Source organism: Gambusia affinis, linkage group LG15 (genome assembly GCF_019740435.1).
Source record: "Gambusia affinis linkage group LG15, SWU_Gaff_1.0, whole genome shotgun sequence".
NCBI lineage: Eukaryota > Metazoa > Chordata > Actinopteri > Cyprinodontiformes > Poeciliidae > Gambusia > Gambusia affinis.
The window spans coordinates 18,731,890-18,750,411 of NC_057882.1; the positions used below are offsets into that span (position 1 = coordinate 18,731,890).

General features: G+C 40.3%; 1 long non-coding RNA gene across 1 annotated transcript; it reads right to left on the bottom strand.

Annotated features, from left to right (window-relative positions):
• Positions 1-2,815: 2,815 nt before the first annotated feature.
• Positions 2,816-18,199, bottom strand: LOC122844878. The gene is made up of 3 exons (XR_006372946.1): positions 18,097-18,199; positions 17,447-17,801; positions 2,816-3,565 (listed from the first exon to the last, which is right to left on the bottom strand). It is a non-coding gene; the product is annotated as an uncharacterized LOC122844878 (long non-coding RNA).
• Positions 18,200-18,522: the final 323 nt, after the last annotated feature.

Genomic DNA, 18,522 nt, shown 5'->3' on the forward strand with positions numbered 1-18,522 from the left:
TAAGTCATGCAGAGGTATGAGTGATCCATACTGCTGCTCCCTCATTTCCACGTCCATGGACTGCGTCCGATTGAAGTGTCATTATAGCAAATATGGTTAACTTGAAAACGCTTGTATGTTCTTAGGGATAACAATAGTTGTGCAGCTGCTATGTTTGCTTAGATACTAAAAAACTGATATTAATTATGTTGTGCAGGGAAGGATTTACTGATACAAAAAGGCTTCAATGTAAATGTTTGAGTCTGACTTGCAGGCACACAGTTAATCCAGTGGACAATTTACCGTGGCTAGATAACTTAGCTTACATTGTTGGATCATGGAAACGAGCAGGAGTACCCAGAAAAAACACACACAGGTATGTGGAAACTTCAAAAATAAAGGCAAAAGTGATCCGACATTTGCTCCCAGATGTTGGTGAATCTTTTATTCCAGACTCTTAGTATTTTAGAGCCTGCTAGTCAACATGTTGCTGCAGTGTTTGAATCAATCCTGCTGCTTCCTACCTGTGTGAACATGGTCAAATAAGATTATAGAGGTGTGAGGAGTAGAGAAATAAAACACTTTTCTCATCTGTCTCTCAAAGTCCAATCAGGTAACTTTGTCTGCCTAATACGTCTAGAATACTATTGGCTCTGGATGTTAGGGTGAGTGCTTAAAGTTTTCTCATTTTGAAGATACAAAAAAGCAGGTTTTGAGTTTCCTGGGTAGGGTTAGGGTTAGTCGCTCGGTCACAAAAATATAGAAGATTACCACCATTTTAAAATAGTTTGTGTTGCAGGATTATGAGTATGTTCATTATACTGAATAGGTTTCTGTAAAAAAAGCAATCTTTACGTTGTCTGTAAGAACAACAACAAAAAAAGTTGTACTTTCAGTTTTTCCCATCTTCTTCCTCCGTCAAACTCTGGAAACCGAATGTACTAATGCATTCAAACAACAAGCAAAGAAAGATTAATATTATATAATCTGTACTTTGCTGAATCATGTCTGCCATTGTTTTCCATTGTGTCCAAACCTTTATTAAGGCTTCCTTTAAACTCTCAATAGTTCTTTAAAAAAGGTGGCAGCTTTCACATTGAGTCAATCTTAAGCAGAGATGAATAATGGGGCTTTAACAGCGGGGTGCACCAAAAAGGTGGTGTGGGAATTACCTGTGGTGGCAGGTAGGTATGAAGGATGAGTGCTGGTGAAGAAAAGATCAATGAGACAGAAACTGGAACGTCGACCCAGTAAGACAGAAACAGTTGGCGGTTCTGCTGGGTGGAGGAGGCCGGTGATGTAAACCCCAAAGCTCAGGACACTGATCCCGAGATGTCTCCTTCTAAGTCCTGATATCTTTTGTATAACTTAAATTGACTTTACCAGATTTATGTCTCCGTCTTCTCGTGTTTTGTTGGCCTTAGCGATTTCAACTCTAACTCTCATTTCCCACACACTTTTCTATTTTTTTTTTAATCAAAGGCATATGTGATCCCGCTATCAGGAACGCAGGAGACCCTGCTCATAAAAACAGTCCAGCTGTTTCTTTTTTTGCGCTGTCCCGGTTCAAGCCTAGGTCCATCAAAGTGAACATGACATGGCTTTGCTCAGAAAGTGGGGCAAAAACTCAAGTTACAGCAGAGGCTCCCTGGAGGACAGGACAGACAGGACACCTACTTTTATATTTATACGCTGTGCATTTTGAGTGCTCAATATATCTAATGCACAACGTCGTATCTTACGTACTCTACATTTGTTCTTTATTACTCTAGAGGACGTTAAATTGAATGAAGGGGAAAGCCTCTCTTGCTTGTTGTCTATAAAGATTATATTACAGATACACCGTTAGTCCTGATGCTGAACGTAAAGGAGGAAAGGGCTCTTGAGTATAGAAATATTCTACTTGATCACATCGATGGGAGTCTCTGATGAGAGATCATAGTACAAAGGAGCTGACTTGACTTTGACTCCTGAAATGTGCACTGGGGAAATACATCTAAAAGTGTATTACAGTGTTCATAGTGCAGTTGGCTTTCTTCGTCTGTCCAGGATATATCTTCCTCCTGCCATGGACAGTGTGGTGGGAATCTTCTCTGGAAGAGTTTTACTGGGGTCCAGAAAAGTTTCCTTCTTTAAGAGCTAAACTCCCATCTACGTGAGAAATGTTTCCCACCCACAAACATGCCAGAGAGGGAAATATTAAGGTCAGACAAATGAGTGAATGACAACAAACTGTGAGGCAAATTACATTTGTTCAGACTAAATTAGTTCATTAGATTTACTGGCTGCTTTGTTAAAGTCCTGTCAAGTTCATTTATTTTAGTTGTTTGGACTCTTTGGTCTAATGAGTGTTTTTGTTTTGATCATTTATTACTTATTTTCATATATCTTGTCATTTTAGTTTACTCTTTATGTGTTCATCTATTCTCATTGTTTGTGCGTTGGACTTGTTTCTTTAGACAAGTGTTTCTTTTTGTTTATTGTTTAGATTATATTCAGGTTTTCCTTTCATTCTCTTTGTTTCTCCTCACTATATTCCATTCAGCTCCTCTTCCCGGCTGCATCTCATTTCCCCGTTTACCTCTGGCTCCTTCCTTTCCCCAGCTGCATCTACTCACTTTTGATTAGCTCTTCTGGTCTCTGTCATTTCAACCTTCGCTCAGCATACTTTAAGCTCCCCACTTCTCATTATTCTCCACTGGCTCTCTTCCTTTCGTGACGATTTATTTCTCTTGTGTGCATTTTAGTCCAGACAAAAACTCACCAAACATAACAAATTCAATAAGTGAATTCCACATAGACCGATGTTTTCAAGTCTTTATTTGTGCTAATAATGATGATTTCTCACTTACATCTACTGAGAACATGACATGTAGAAATAGAATATTATAATTTAAAACACATATAAAAAAAATAAATAAACATTGCAATTCACAAAAGCCTCAATGGAGCTTCAAACAACTCGTGTTTTCTTTTTTTTTCTTTTTTTAGCAAAGTCCTGCACTAAATTTGACTGGATATTTGAGTTCTTCCTATCAGAAATGGCATATCCTATTAAAAATAATTGTTTTCCTGCCCACTTTGGGCATTCTCTATAGGACTGAGGTTAGGTCACTGGGCCCTACTGGGTCATTTGTTTTAATGAACAGGCTGACATCTACCTTTAGCTACTGGCTAACCATAGAAGCTTCTCTACAACTGCTGAACTCTAAAGCGCGTGTAAAGACACCTTGCACTGACTCACAGATTGCTGTCCTGCGGGAACGGAGGTATTCTTGAAAAAAGAGCCACAATAGGCAACATGTCACCATAATCCCAGTTACAACAGCGCCAAGAATAGAAGCCAAGTGGATACTGGAGATGGGGATGAACAATGCACCCTCAATAGGAGCACTGATGTATTTTAAGGCTCAAAATGGCTTTGATATCCTGATTGCTGTCCCTTGCAGTCCAACGTAATGGCCCTGGTGCGCTGGTCGCCTTAGGCAGCATCCAGATTTCCTTGTGGTTCGACGCCAGGGATCAGAGGCTGAACTGTTGACTCGCAGAGGAAACCAATTGTCAGTCGCCGGCTCTCAAGTTCTGCCTGTTGGTACACAAGGATGAATGAGAGCGTGACAGCTGTGGCCATTCGAATGAAAGGCTTGCGCTCGTTGAACAACACAAAGAGCATGCATGTCCAACAAGTGATATGTATGTCACAGCCGGCAGGCTTGGCTGATTGTAGGGTTAAAAATTCTCCTGACCCCTTTGGGCCTTTAACAAATGATTCTCACAGCGCTGGGGCAGCAGCCATATCCGATGTGTCCATGTGAGACACATGTGCTACAACTTAAGTCTGAGAAATAAATCACCTTGTAAGGAAAATAAGGAGGATTTTTAAGTTAACCCCTCAATGCCTCATGCTCACATGGGAACTTCCTTGGCTTGAGGATAAATAACATCCAGAGAGACTCTTTTACAGTTGAGGATTTACTCTGCTTGAATTCCATTCTCTGAATGGTAACAGGATCGTCCTTTCTGCAGGGTATGAGGTAGTGTGAATGTCAGATGACATCAGTGCAACAGGGTGGCAGTGTGGTCCATGGGGACGTGCGGTGTAACACCATGCTACCTGCCACACCCCCGGTGCCTAAACATCCTCCCAGGTGGGACTCCCTTCTGCTCAGAGGGGAAGTAAATCAAGTCTCAAGATGGCAGCTTAGTGGTGTATGGGTTTATAAACGGAAAAAAGGAAATCACATGAAGAAGGAGAGAGAGGAAGGTCATGCAGGTAAAAATTCACCTAGGTGCGCTGTTGGACCAACGCGATAACAATATGGGTAGAAACAGTTTGGTGAGTGAAAAGCAACCAAATTTAAATCAGGTTGATCCAAATTTGGCTGATTGTATTATTATCTCTCACTCAGACCTTCCTCTTCTGACTTATCAATCAATCAAATTTTATTTGAGTAACATATTTCAGCAACAAGACATTTCAAAGTGCTTTACATCATAACAAACACAAAAACACAGTCATTCAACATAGAATCAACAATCAAAACATGACATTAAGTCAAGTGCCATCACTAAATTCGTAATTGATTATGTTTCAAATACAGCAGGTGTGTTTTTAGTCGAGATTTAAAGAAAGACAGTATTTCAGCTGTTTTACAGTTTACTGGAAGTTTGTTCCAGATTTGTGGTGCATAGAAGCTGAATGCTGCTTCTCCTCTTTTGGTTCTGGGGATGCAGAGCAGATCAGAACCAGGTGTTCTGGTCTAATAATGATGTTCAGACCCTGACTAATGGAGACATTTTAAATAAAGGTGGGCAGATCAATCCAAAATGTCAATATATCGATACCAAAACGGTTCCAGGGATATCAATACATTTGCTGAGTGCTGTATATCGTTCAGGCATGTGAAGTTTGAGGGATCATTTTCCATCTGTTGCTGTGACTCCAACTGTCCCATCAGCCTCAGCATGCAGCGGCCTGTCACCACTGAGCCAGGGTGTTTAAGAGCTGTCAAAGTGTACACATCGAGATCAGTGTGCAACTCCGCCATCAGCATCTCAGTGTGTATCTGTCGCCGCATGAGACAGCTACATAATTTACAAAGAAGAGCCTTGACTTCAGCAGTTTGATGCATTTGTGAGCAAGGGCCCAAAAGGAAGGAGAGGAATGCAGGAAAACGGCAGAGGAGACAGTGGAGCAGCTGAAAATGAAGGGAACATAAAAGGGACATTCAGAATGAAAACCCACAACATGAAGGAAGGGAGGAAGAACAGAAAGAGAGGCGAAGAGAGCAAATGCAATAGTGAGGCAGAAGAGTTTAGTAAATGCAGTTAAACATCGCCGCTCCCTTGACCAGCTGTGACAACTCCCTGCAAAGTATAAACCTCATCTTCACCTCATGTCGACTATATACAGATATCAATTTGATTAGTCATTTAATTGCTGTTTTACAGCAGGTTCGTGTTCTGCAGAACATGAAAAACAAACATATATCCAACATCACACCACTGCAGGGGGGTGTGGAAAGGTAACCCTGAGTAACAGAAGCAAAGAGGCAGATGTAGAAAGCTGCTGCATCACTTTGCTACAAGGTTTGAACAACCAACATCTAGTTTGATCAGTTGTTTCACAATATCTATAACTGTGGCACCAAAGCACCCAATATTGAGTAAACAAAGCAAATACGTCACTGTGAACTCACAACAAACCCTGAATGGCACCTGGACTACATATGGCCATTCCTCTTACCCTGGAGCCAAACCTTAATCTGAATAAGGCTTACAGTTTATACCCGGAGCTTAATAACGTCATAAAACAATATACATACCTTTCGTCATTCAACATTTATAGCCTGGCTGATTTAACTAATGGCTTCCCCAGCTTGCAGCTGCGTTTGAATACTGCAATACAAGTATATTTATAGCTAAGCTAGCAGAAGCACAGTGGCTTCCGCTAGCTTAGCATAGCAGCTTGGACATTTGTTATGAGTGTTGCATTGTGGGGCCCATCTATGTCATTGGGAGTGAGAGGGCAGGCAGGTTGACAGGACAGCATGGCTGAAAGCATTACAGCATGAAGATAAGTGTTCAAAACAGAAGGTGTGAGATTTGATCTAATATTGGAGTAAACATACATTTACTCTGAGCTTAGTAGACAAGGCTCGTTCATGGCCATGATAAATCAAGTGAGAATCCAGAGTAAATCCCAGATTTTTATAAGTCGTGACGATAGAAAGAGGTTTGTTTAAAGAAGTTTTGCTGCTCAGACTAGCAGCTTGAGGCATCTCCAGTCAGGAACTCACTCTTGCCCCTGTGAGAGCAGCAGGCTGAGGTTTTACACAGCGAGAGCTGCAGAGAAGCATATTATTATTATTTTTGTATACGCGGCGCTCTCCGCCTCCTTGTTCCAGATCAGCCTGTGCAACAGGTCAGGGGTTCCAAACACAGTTTTAGTAAAAACATTCTTTATCAGATCACTTAGTGGTATCAGTCAGAACCCAGTTTATTTCAACACTTCGTTAAATATTGTTTTATGTACTGTTGGAGATTGGAGCCCCATGTTGGTCGTCGTAGAAGCATTCAGTCTTCTTAAACTTGTTCACATCTTGTCTCAGTACGAACTACAACATATTTTATTGCAGAAGAAAGTCATTGTTATGCAGAGAAGACATAAAAAGTCTTGTTAGCAGCTTGCCACAAGCAATAAAATGATTTTAAAGTTGCTGATACCCCTTGCACTGACACTTCGTCACAATCATAGGACTCATGAAACGTGGTGGAAACTTTCCCTGTACATCAGTCTTAGAATGACGTCTACAGTGTGAGACGTGGTAGAGGAGGAATGATGCTGAGGGAATCTTTTAGGAGCTTTAAGCTGGTTAGAGTGGGTGGGAAGATGGAAAAAGGTAAATATGGGAGAATTTTATAAGAAAATCTCAAAGTGTCTGACACAGATTAACAATGCTAGCTTTCAACAGCATTGGAGAAACTGGTTGCTGGCATGACCAGGCTGGTAACAAACTGGATTAGAAACATTTTTTGTTCCTTTTTTTAAAGAAAACTACCAAGAACTATGGTTATTTATAATTAAATAATTGTCATAAGCAATACGATTAAGATGGCATGTATTACTTTGCAGCATTGGAATTATGTTTTTTGTGTGTTTTTCAAAGAAGGGAGATTATATTTTACATTTTTGTTTGTAATTTTCATATTGAGATCATAATGCATTTAAAACTATAGTATTTTTTTCTAGAAAATTTAGGAGTGTTTTTTTTTTTTTTTATTGGAAATGTATCCTGTTTTTTTATGTATCATAGTCCTAATACACTGTCATACTCTGACCCTCTGTAACCCATACGGCTAATAAAACCATAGAATGCGTACGCGTGTGTGTGTGTGTGTGTGTGCGTGTGTGTGTGTGTGTGTGTGTGGGCTGGCTCACTTTCACAACCCACCCGGCCGTCACTGCTTGCTGAGCCAGGAAGGCGACCATGAACTAATAACAGCGCTCACCCGCATGCAGCCGTATACACACAAACTCATCCCAGGTGGGTGACAGCTGCTGATGAACTGCTTTAAAAATACCAGCGTTGACACACAGAGAAAAGCAAAAATTCTAATTAACGAACGCCTCTCCAATCTCCTGTTTTGATTTCGTGTGGCCCGTCACAGCTGGAACGCACACTTCCTGTGAGATTTCAGTCAGAAACTATCAAAATTCTTTTCCAGTTTCTAAATTAGTATTTCTAACATTATGAGATGCAGACCTCCAGGCCTGCAGCTCTCCACTGTCTGCTTAGTGCAACACAAGGAATGAGGTCCGTGTCTTAAATACTATAAACAAGAGGGATGGAAGCCTGTAGGAGCAGAAGATGCAGGAGGCTGAATTAATGGATTTTCAGCTGAACCTTGACAAAAGTGCGAGTTTCCAGCGTGGGAAAACCCAGCGTGCCTCGCTATAAAACACTGTAATGAGATCTGTGAAGGACAGAGGAGTGTGAAGGGGCTGTCCGCGCCGCAGGCCACCTTGACGGGCTGTTAGAAAGACGAGAACGGGTCGGCACCGCAGGTCCACAAGTGGAAAGCATGTGTGGGGGGAAAGAGTGCATGCGTGTGTTCACAGACAGCTAGTGTGTGACGGCGAGAAACTTCCTTTACTTTAATTAAAACAACATTGACCACCTTTCAAGTTTCAGGTGGAAAACAGCGCAGCTATTTTATTTTATTTTTTTACTTTCCATGGCAGTGTAAACGCCAATAAAGCAACCTCCAGGTTTGAACTGGAACACACACTTGAGCGGACACGCAAAGGCAAACAACACACACACACACACACACACAGAGAGAGAGCTGTGTTAGAGTTTAATCAGTTCATCATTTAAAAGTTTATTATTCAGATTAGTTTTAAAAGATTAGAAAACCCATCCGATTATATTGAGTTATTGACTTGCAGAATCCCCTCCTCTTTGACCAGCATGTAACAGAGAACGTAGTCAGAGGTGACTAGAGGACGGACAAAGCTAAACAAAGAGAAGCTCTGAAAGATAACTGGTTACTAAAGATTCACCTTCCAGCAGAAAAACAGCACTAAACATTCAGCTAGAGCTACAATGAGCATTCATGTGTTAGAATGGTACTTTTATTTTATAACATGATGGACTGAGTACGTAAAACCCCTTTCATCAGATTTCCTTCAGGCTATTTCCCTCCTTGATTTTGTCAGAGGAAGTGGTCGTTCACCTTATAGTTGATGGAAATAGTTTGGGGTTTTTTGACAGACAAGTTTTGTGCTTTTAACCTCCGTTGGTTGAAGCAGTGGGATTTAGTGCCACGCCCTCTGGTTAAATATTACTTGTTGGTGTGTTCTTGTTTCGATTGTGACTTGCTGTAAAATTAATTCAAGATCTGAACTGTGAAGACTCAAAACTTTGTCTTGTGATTGATGGTGCGCTTCGTATGTATCCGTAAACTGAAAATATGGTTTTGTGGTTGTAACAAGAAGAATGACCAAGTTCAAATGGTGTGAATACTTTTGGAAGGCACTGTATGTATGTTTGTATATGGATTCACCCACAGAGGGAACAACGGGATCACGGCTCCATCACAGAGGCTGTTTACTTGGTCTTGGCCAGAGCCACATAAACACACACCGACTCACAAGGACATTAAAGCCTGCAGCTCGGCGATATTAAGAGGTCATGCAAGTGACAGCTGATGCAGGGTACAAAACAAGGCTGTTGCTACAGTACAAACAGAGGGATCAAATACAAAGCAGGCGTTGCTGTCTAAGTCTGGAAAATGCTGCAAAAAGGCTGCAAAGCTGGTAATAAGCTCACGCTACAACAAATGGCTTTCTAAACAGGATCTGTAATGTAGCACGTATGGCGTGCTGTAAAACCTCCAGTTAGTATGCAACTCTATTTGCTCTTTGGCATGAAAGGGAACGGAAGGCGAGATGAAGCCGCCTAGATGGCTATCGGCTTGTTTGTTATGGCATTGTGTCTGCGTGCACTTCAACATCGGGAAGCACTTGGACTCTGATCTGTTGGAGTTCAAACGTATTTGTAGAAGTCTGCTCCCAATCCGCGACGTGTAAAAACTTTAAACGCATCCCACGCGATTCCATCTTCTACAAATTATGCTTGCTATTCATACTGCTCCCACGACGCAGACAGGTCAGAAACGTTCTGCTGCAGACTGTAGAGCCAGGTCGCTGATGGCACCATCCACTTGTGTTTCGTCCACCATTCCCTCCCAACAATGTACAGATGGTTTTCATATATCAGGGCTTCGTTCACTCAAAAAACAATGAAACACCTTTCTTTGAAACCTAATCCAACTGGGTGTGTTCTGCATCACTGTTCTAGACTTATAAATCAAGTTTATTGACTGTATTGTATTATGGTCCTCAGTCGTAAATGCATATCACATATACAGATTTATTAGACATTATTATAAAGAAACTACGTCACAGTTTAGAAAGTCAAATGCTGTTTCTACAGCAAAGGTAGGCAACAAAACTCACAGACTGACTGAACATCAGCAATAGAGATAACCTGTAAAAACTTAGAAGGTGTACTAATTTGCTGTTTTGGGTCATCAGGGGTTCAGGCAAAAAGAAAAGACAGTGGCAATGATCATGAACAATTAATCCTAAATGATTTGGGAAAGTTTAAATGCAAACTCCCAACAGTCGTAAACCCATCGTTTCACAGTAAGAGATCATTTACATGTGGCGAAACTTTTAAGACAGTTGCCAATCTTCTCAGCAGGAAATACTTTATGAGTTCAAACAGTGAAACGCTTTGACAAAACAAACCGTAGCTCCAACTCAGACTCTCCAAACCATTCTCCGAGAATGTTGAATATCACAGCTGATGAAAGTGAAATAATTTTTTTTTAAAAGACAATGAAGTATGGACTGTTTAGAGGAGCTGGAAAAGGTCTACGTTCTTCTAAAAAGAATGCGTCAACAAAAAGTTAGATTTAAAACATTTGAAGAAACCAACAAAAGCATCTGGACTGAGAAATTTGGACGGAGAATGTCCAACGTTGAGATGTTTAGCCATAACTCACAGTTCCATGTTTGGTCAAAACCAACAAGGTTACCATTCCAAAAACACGTTCGACCATCTGCAGTGGTGAGGCGATATGAAGATGTGGGCTTGTTTTGAAGCCACTAGTCCTGGACACCCTGCAGTCATTGAGTTGTTACTTTACATCTACCATTTGATCATCAAACACGTGACGTTTTGAGAATAAAGCAGGTAGAACATTTAATAGACACTTTGATAAATTAAAATAATTTTCTAAATTCTACTCAAGGAACGTGCTTATATGACTCCAATAGAAATATCCACCAGAATGCCCCTGGGAGTCGGTAAAACATGGGTTCATAATCTATTATAGAAGAATCAACAGGGCCACTCAGTGATCAGAACCGATATTAACAGGAATAGCGTGTAATGCAAAGAGTTCAGATAAAAACGGTGTGATATTTGAACATGTCTATGTTCATTGATCTCCACAATGTGTCAAAATACTTAAGTTGATTCAAAAATAGACTGATATGTAATGTTTAATATCATGCATGTCAACATCAGCACATTAACGCACGAGATTAAACTGAAAAGTTTAAAGTCTCTCCCTTCTCACTAGCAGCCTCGAATATGGGGCCTGCAGCACTTCTGCTAACAAGATCAATCTAAGCACATGCTATACAACAACCAATATAGACATATTGCATATCCATGTAACGGGCAAAAGCTCATCTAATTGATAACAATATTATCTACCTCAATAACACCCAGCAACAACACTAATCAGCTTTATGAAAGAAACATAACTAGAGGCTAATTAGTCGCTAACGACTCACAACACGCAACACAATCCTGAATATGAAGACCTGGAAAACTTTTCAAACTTAAAAAGTTAAGCACGGTATTAAATCATAATTAATAATTTCTGATTAATAGCAGTAGTGAAAATGTATACAGGTATAAAATGGACAGACCCAAACCCAGCTCAAAGCCATTAGCAAATGAATGACTGAAAAAGAGAAAAAGCAGAACAATCAAACATGAGAACTGCATGGATTTTATGGTGGAAACTCAGTCAGGTATGAACAAATACAGTTTACTGTCCCCAAAGGTGTACTACAAGTGTAACTATTTTAAAAAATAAATGTCAGGAGAATCATAAAACTAGACGAGGATCTGCTTCCTTTTTTTATTTTTTCTTACATTTTTTTCATAAGACAGAAATGTCTGATCTGTAAACAGAGGCAATTGTTTTCAGCCTCATTATAGGAGCATAACTATTCCTCACAAACAAAGACCCTCTAAGTGTCAAAGCTTATAAAATACCAAATTCCTTTTCAACACTGTCATCCACTGGCAATGCATTTTATAGATTTTTCCTACTCCAGATTTGCAGAGCCAATCCCTGTCTACTCCATTACACTTCCAATGTGCTCCCTTGTATTCAGTGTTTTTACTGTGAGAAAAACGTTGACCTCGTCGGCTTGCAGGTTGGTAATATGTTCAAATACCACAAAGTCAATTAGAGCACATGGTTCGCTCACGTGCCACTGAAAATGTCAGGATTTCTAGCCGTCAGTGTGAAACTTGAAAATGAACTATGGCCGGCTGCAAAAGGTGGAATAAAAATATATTGAAGCATAATTATCTGGAGATCAGTTCAGCCTTCTGCTTTTAGTCTCTTGGGGCAAACTGGCTTATTATTGGTCTATAAAGTTAATAGGACAAATTTTGGCCAGAAGTTTGCCCAATATTCTTCTTAATTTGGTTTTGGTTTCTACGGACTTCACTGGAAAATATTTGGCTGTCTTGCTCTGGTATGCTACATCGCAGTAATTTAACCTCTGTGGTTACATGGTTAGGAAACTGACCAAGGTCAACACAAGAAAACCACAGGAACCACCAGGTGTTCAATGCTTTAAAATCCAGTTTGAGATGGGAACAGGCTCAGCTGGGTCAGAACCTTTTAAAAATATTTAGCATCTTTCAGTACGATGACGTGCTCGAATTCAAAGTAAACCGAAACACAACGTAATTCTTACATTTTTCAAAAGAGAGAGAGAGAAAAAAAGAAGTATTTCTGGTTTTAAGGTTCAAATGTTTCCTTGAATGTTAACTTCCTGTTGATGACAACTTGGGTCATCACTTTCATTTTGTGAACAATAAATGTTTTAGAAACAGTTTAAATTTTTAAAGAGTTTTCTAACCAGCTCTGACTCTGCTTTGTTCCAAATTGTGACTGTAGAGAAAATGTGCTAAAAAATGATTTTAAGCTGAACATTTAGATTGTTTTTAGATTAAATCATTTTATTTTGTAAACCCCTTTTATGACCTGTTTTCTAAAATGTTTTTGTTTTTTGTTTTTTACTTAATCAGTTGTAAAACTGTCAGCCATAACTGTTGCTAGGATAAATATAACTTTATTTTCTTTATACCACTAAACGTTTAGCAAACAATATTACACCAATAAAAATTGTGGCTGTAAAAAATAATAAAATAGGTCGTCGCTCTAGTACCGATACATGTTTTATTAATTTATTTTAATCACCTTCCATTCCTCTGCAGTGCGTCTGCTTTGTAATATCGTCTCTCTGAAGCTGTTCTCCATATTTTTCCTCCTTTAGCTCCTGCTAAAGGTCTGCCCTCATGTCTGGCGTGGCTTTTTGCAGGAAAAAGAAGAGGTCCCCTGCATGTGACCTGCAGCGGCGTCTGAAATAGACCAGGCATGCCTTTGACCAAAGAATGAGTCTCGAGTAATAAAGAGCACTGTTGGCCTTTTTCAGGAAGGTGTTGAAATGTGCTCTAATGTCCCCGCACTTGTTAAAGTTTCCCTTTTAGAATTTAATAGTGATATTCCATTCTGGTTGTTCAATCAAACTCTAAATTGGTCTCACTCTCATGTTTGCTTTTTTTGACAACTGCAGCTTAAGAATTGCCAGGACCAACAAATGCAGCGCTGCGAAAACATATTTCTCCCCTGACGGACTCCTTCTGTTTTTGCTTTTAGTCTCAATTAAATGTTTCGGATCATCAAAAATGACTCTAATGTGAGAAAAGGAAAACCTGAGTAAATGCAAACCTGTTTTAAATGAGGATTTCTTTAATTCATTAAGAAGAAAAAGCCAACTTGCAAAAAATAACTGTTCCTGAAACCTGATAACTGGTTTAATGGATGGAATGATTGCCATCAAGCTTCACTGAGGAGGAACTGTATCTCAAAGTGATTCAATCACAATGGAGGGTTATCATACGTGAGCAACCTGACCACGATGAGTCAAAACAACTTTCATGTGAAAGTTTGGATTAATATAGAAATTGTTTAAAATGTCTTTGAAAATACAGTAACTTCTATCCACGTTCCTGCCATCCGTCCTTCTACTTCCTGTAAAATGTCACCCTTTCTTTGATGTTTGTCTTGGACAGAAGTGACTTTTTGTTTTTTTGCTGTGTGTTGTTCAAAACTCTTCACCTCAATCAGAACGTGCTGCCAGCATTGAATAAGCTCTGCCCTGGTGGCAACATGACTCTGACCTCGTTCTTTTGGTCTGGATCTATGCTCATAGGTGAGGGGTGGAACATAGACCGCCCCTCACTGTACCTCTATCTTCACCACCAAAGCCAACAACAGCTGTGTTTGTTTTTATTCAGCCATGCTTGTGAAAGTGATTTTGTTTTCAGAGTGCTGTCATAAAGATGCAGTATGTAACTTCTACAAAACAATATTTTTTTTACATATTTGTTGAAACTGTCACTATGCTGTGACAGTTTGGTATGACACAAATAGTCTGTGAAAAAGTTGAGCTCCTCTGCCTTTCCCCAGTGCTCCCAGAAACAACCAATCAGAGCCAGGAGGCGGGTCTTGGCGCTCTCAATCATCCTCTGTGTGCCGCTGCTCACTTGCCGTTCTTTTTCCCACCTTGCTCTCTGACTGTGGTAAATGCTCAGGCTAGTTAGCATGGCCACGGATGACTTTATAATGGATAAATGGTTTTCTTATAAATGTAAGTTGTTTCTTCTGCTATTAGCACATTTAGCAATGTGAGATGAGAGTGGTAAGATCTTCCTCCTGGCTCTGATTGGTTGTTTTTGGTCAGGAGTGGTGCCTTTCTTCAGACAACACTAGTAGTTCAGGGAGGAGATTGATCTAATCACAGTGAGATAAATATAACAAAAAATCTTTCTGTCACAGCAAGGTGACAGTCTTAACAAATATGTAGACAACGGCTTCCAACACGCGAGACCTACTTGATGCGAAACGATGATGGCTGCGCTCTTCTCTTGTAACTGCAGACTGAAATCTGACTCAGTCAGCTTTAAAACACATTAAACACTCTAGGCAGAGTGTTCCAGCAGCCTCCACCAGAGTGGTTCCCGTTCAATTGGACGAGGATAAATCAGGCTATTAACAATTATGCAGCATGCCCGGCACCAAAAATAAACCTTCAGCTGACAGATTTTTACCAGAAAAACAGGCAGCGTTTAGCGGGTACATGTTGAATTAAGACATTCCTTCAGTTAATTCCTGCATGGGAGTCTGAAGGAATCTGGATTAAAACGCCACGCCGCAGAATGAAAACACCACTAATATAGAAAATATTTTAATACGGAACCCCAACACTTCAATTTCAAATTAAATATTTGACTGGGGGAACTTTTAAAGGCCGTCCTTTAATTAAACATCTGAAGGTGCAGAAGGGAATCGTGGCCGCCTCCACGCCGATGAGAGACCTGCTTTGTTTTAAATGTTTAGCAGAACCCTGCGGCGTGCCGTATCCTCAAACAAAACCTCGTAAATTTAAATGTCCGCTTTAAAAAAACAGCAACAACAAAAACAAAGCAGCAATGAAATCTGAAGTCCTAACAGGCTCTGCAGTGTCGCTCCGAAACCGCTCAGCCGGCGGCTCTGGTTTTACTTTTCCCACCTACCGAGGCGAACAGAGGGCCTGTGAGACATCAAAGAGCACCGAATGCTCCTCCGGGGCATCCAGGGGCCAAAACATCTGAGTTCAGGCAGCATTTCACCTAAACAAATCACCACCTGATTGTGTCCATCTTATCATTATCCATTCTGTCAATCACTTCTTGAAAAGGGGAGAGAGGACGAGGAGGTCAGAGTTGCCCTGGAGAAGCGAAGCTATCAGCTCTGAATGCTCTGCAGAGCAAAAAAAAAGGCCTAAACAGGCCCCAGATATCTGTTTGTTGACTTACTTCAGGTCATGGTTTGTATGCCTGCTTCTGGTCAGCACAAGTCAAATATGAGGTGAGCATATTTTAAAGCTGCGACCTCTGTTTCAGTCATCCGCGCGCGCAACGGAGCGTTCTGATGCTAAATAAACAGATTTCTGCCCCCATTACCTTAACGTGCTCACTGTTACATTTGGTGACATAAGTTGTGATCTTAATAAACGAAAGGGGAGACGGCCTGTGTGAAAACATTTGTCCAAGCACACGGCAAGGCGTGTGGTTCCACCTGCGGTCGGGGGGTGGGGAAAGAAAGCTTCGACTTTTATTTTAGTCTCCTGGTCGCTCCACAGCAGGACAGTGGGAGCATTTAGTGGAAGAGCTGCACTCTTTGGACAACTTTGGATTCCTACCTGGAAGTAGAGTGAACCCTCGTCCCCATGTACACCCCGATGAGTTCATTCGCTGTTTAGTTTTAACTTGACCTGCAATTCCTTAAAGCAGCAGTATATTTTTATTTTAAAACATGTTTTTATATATTGTATTTTCCAGACAATAGAGCGCACCTTACTATAAGCCGCATCTACAAAGTTTTTTTGTTTTTTTAAACTGGAAACGTACATAAATAAGCCGCACTGGGCTATAAGCTGCCGTTGTGCCTGCTGCTAGCATGTGCTTGTTTTAAATGAAAATCAGCATTTTCTTCTTTGATTTCAAATTTTGACTTCCAGTGATTCACTTCCTGCTGAAGAGCCCCCTGGTGGTTGAAGAAAAATCCACAGAAAAGCCTCACCGGGCTACAAGCCGCATGGTTCAAAGCGTGGGAAAAAGTAGCAGCTTATAGTTCGAAAAACGGTACATATTTGTTAAAACTATCACTATGTTGTGTTTGTGAGAAGATTTATCTCCTCCAGCTCTTTATCTCCAAAGGAGGGTGAGCAGGTGCAGACGAGGGTGATTGACAGCGCTAAGACCCCCCTTCTAGCTCTGATTGGTTGTTCCTGGTTAGCACTGGTAGAAGGCACAGGACCTTGATTTTTTATTTTTTTGCACAGATTGTTTTGCACCATACCATCACAGCACAGTGATAGTATCAATAAATATGTAAAAAGTTAAAATTTTTAATAAAAATACCAGACTGCACCTTTAAACCAGTCGTGTCCAAACTTTTTGGCATTGGGGCCAAAAATGTCAAGTTGAAACTATGTGTTCTTTGTATTTTTGTTTTTAATTACAATACCAAAAACTAATTTACTTTTTATTTTTACCTTTTCAACTAGAAAATGAACTAACAATATTTTAATTGACATGAGCAAAGCAGTCTGATTTATGTAGACGGGATCTGTAAATAATTGTAGATTTAAAACTGCAGTTTTGGCAGATTTAAAAAGTAAAAAGAATTTTCTTTCAATCAGTTTTCTTTCGTACAGGACCAAACTACGGCATGAGTAGGTGTTAGAAATTGCTACCTTTTAAGAAGTATTAACAGTAATTTTAACATGTTAATTTTATTAATACATTCTGCTACAACTGGCCCTTTGAGGATATTCTTGATCTTATTATGGCCCCATATAAAAATTAGTTTAACTTTGTTGCCCTAAACTAGATCATATTGTGTTTTGTTCCTCTTCATCAGAATGTGCTACTTTCTGTTGATCCATCACAAAAACCCAGTGAAATACATCAAAGTTGTCAAGTAATGGTCCGGTCGCCATGGAGATTGGGATTAATTATGAGGTTCCACCCACCTGTTCCTTGTTTAGACGTTGTTTCTTCTGGTCTGGAGCTCTGAGGCCTCGTTATCAGCCTGCTGATTCCTGTTCTGCTGTAAGTCGAGTCACTCCTCTTTCTGCCAACCCCAGCTGTGCCACCAGTCCAACGACGGCACCAAATTATTCCTCAATCTGCATTTATCCTCTCTGGTTGAGAGCAAATTGAGTGCTTCTTCCAATCCGTTGCCAGGTCATTGTCGGGTTTGCGTCGCTGCACAAGCACGTCTATCTTTATATCAGTGTGACAGAAGTTTGGGGCTTTTTTCATGGAACCGTGTCTGTGCACTGCAGAAGTGCTGAAACCTGACAGTTCTAAGTCGCTGAGTGTTTTCTAGACAAACAGAAAAAGATTTGACAGTGAAGCCTCTAGTCTAGAACAAAGAAAAAAAAATCAATCTTTGATCAGAAATCATAAACTGTTAGAAGAAATCTTTATCCTAACTTTAAAAAATAAAAACCGCAAAAAGTATTGTGTAATGAAACGTCCCAACAGCTGTTTTGCTTTTCAAAAATTGTCTTCATTCTTATTGGTTTCACTATATTTTCCTGTCACGGATCATCAGACCCTGACAACTAGCTAAACATTGAAGAAAAGCTGCGGTAACTCCGGCATCGGGACAACTCACAATTTACTCAATTCCTGTTTGAAAGCACAATGAGCGGAGGAGAAACAGCGACTCACAGCTCTGGCAGTTATTAACCAAAAACCCACGACCAATCACCCTGACAGGCTGCGTTTAATCAGTTATTAGGTCTGTCAGAAAAATCCATCCCAGCATTATCTGCAAATTAAACCTCTTACTACAGCGCATGGAAAAAAGGACAGAATGGAAATGAAAAACACACAAGGTTTCGCCAAGTAAACTTACACACGCACAAAAAAAATCTAGAAAGAGCAACAGTTCCTTTTCTTTTGGCTCAGCTGTGCTGCAGCCTGCATGGTCTTTCTGAAAATGGGAAATGTTAAACAAAGCAAATAAAGCCAGGAAAGAAAAACCTCGAGATGTTTTACCCCACTGTCTGCTCATTTTAACTTGCCCTCCCTGGGAATG